Below are 2,001 nucleotides of genomic sequence, written 5' to 3' on the forward strand. Positions count from 1 at the left end.
TATACAACCCTGATATCAGTTAGGTTTCAGACCCACCTGGATAAAAGGAAGCCACTAGAAGAATCTGAGCAGGAAAATGACATGATCAGATTTGCATTTTAAAAAAATGACTCAAGCAGCTGTATTGGGCATGGCAGGAGAGGAGCGCAACCCAGGGGATAGAATTCAGGGCATGACAAAAACCTGGGAGCCAGATAAGAAGGTTAAGAGCAGCAAAGCAGGTGGCCGGAGGGTGCTGAGTGGGCTGACAGAGGTGAAGGGGGGCAGAAGTAGGAGATGAGGTTGGTGGTGCAACAGCCTGTAAGACAAGGAAGGCCCTGTGGCCAAGAATAAGAATGTGACTTTTCCTAAGAAAGAGATGGGGAGCCCTGGAGCATTTTAAGCAAGACAGTGACATGATCCCCTGCTGGGAAATTGATTTTGACCTGATTGCAGGGAGTTTCATCAATGAGCGACACCTTAGCAAAGGTTCTCAGCTTGAAGCAAATGCTTCCTTAGCACAGGGGCCCTGAGGCAGAGAGCTGGAATGGCTGGTTCCTGCCATCGCTGTCAGAACTCCAGCTTCTTGGGGCACCTGGGTGGCTCCGTTGGTTAAGCAGCTGACTCTTGATTTCAGCTGAGGTCATGATCTCCAGGTCCTGGGATAGAAACCCAAGTCAGGCACCATGCTCAACAGGGGGTCTGCTTGAGGATTCTCTTTCCCTCTCCCCCTGCCTCTTCCCCCGCTCTCTCTCTCTCAAATAAATAATTCTTTTAAAAAAAAAAAAGAACTCTGGTTTCTAGAGCATGTTAACCCATTCAGGTTAATAAAGACAGGGACAGAGGAAACAATAAGGTCTGACTTACAGGAAAATATTGAAGAAAACCAAAGACAAATACCCCAGGGTAAGTAAAAGAAAGGAAGATCTCAATGTCAAAAAATCAGCCAGGTTTTCACTCAGGGAAAATGAATAATGTCTTATGATCATTGAATGTAGTCAAACACAAAGAACTCTGTTGTCCATAATTGGTTGCAGTTAACTGTAAATCTTTGGATGTCTTCTAAAAGTCCCAGATTTAAGTATTCAGCATTGTGGTCATGTGCCTATCTCTGTGTCCTGTGTTTTTTTGGGGAAATGTTTTTATTATAAGTCTAATACTGACTTTGTTTCTAGTTTCATTTGGTCTTGTGTAAATCATTTACATCTTGAATTTATTATAGTGAACAGAATTGGATTTGCAATTAGATCTGTATTTTTTTTAATTCCAGTGTAATTAACATACAGTGTTATATTAGTATCAGGTGTACAATGTAGTAATTCAACTGTTCTATATATTACTTAGTGTGCCTCATCATAAGTCACTCCTAATCCCCTTCACCTATTTCACTCATGCCCCCACCCACTTCCCCTCTGGTAAAACCCAGCTTATTCTCTAGAGTTAAGAATCTGTTTTTTGGTTTGTTTGTCAAAAATATGGAACGCTTCACAAATTTGCATGTCACCCCTGTGCAGGGGCCATGCTAATCTTCTCTGTATCTTTCCAATTTTAACATTTAGCACATGTGCTGCTGGAGTGAGCATGATAGATCTCTGTTTTTGTCCCAAGTTCTTCCAATGGACATTTGAACGTGTTTTATAAACTTTTGAACCTTAATTTCCACTTCGATGTTTAAGGTCAACATGAGGGTCAAAGAACCCAAGTTTAGATAATATATCAAAACAAAGACAGACACATAGTAGGCCTCTGTAAAAACGGGTTGCCCTTTTCCAACTGCTGTTCCTCATTTTGAAGATGGGGCGATAGGGGAGAAGAGCAGAAGTGGCCAGCATGTGGCCCCCAAGACATTTTCACTTCTTGACACTCTATTTGCTGACAGCACTGGAGGAGATAATGCTAAGTAAAATAAGTCAAGCAGAGAAAGACAATTATCATATGGTTTCTCTCATCTATGGAACACAAGAACTAGGAAGATCGGTAGGAGAAGAAAGGAATAAAGAAAGGGGGGGTAATCAGAAGGGA

The 2,001-nt window shown here is 41.9% G+C and overlaps 1 pseudogene; it reads right to left on the bottom strand.

Annotated features, from left to right (window-relative positions):
• Positions 1-1,448: 1,448 nt before the first annotated feature.
• On the bottom strand, positions 1,449-1,548 carry LOC121104838 (annotated as a pseudogene).
• Positions 1,549-2,001: the final 453 nt, after the last annotated feature.

The sequence above is a fragment of the Ursus maritimus genome, unplaced genomic scaffold, assembly GCF_017311325.1.
Source record: "Ursus maritimus isolate PB19 unplaced genomic scaffold, ASM1731132v1 scaffold_23, whole genome shotgun sequence".
NCBI lineage: Eukaryota > Metazoa > Chordata > Mammalia > Carnivora > Ursidae > Ursus > Ursus maritimus.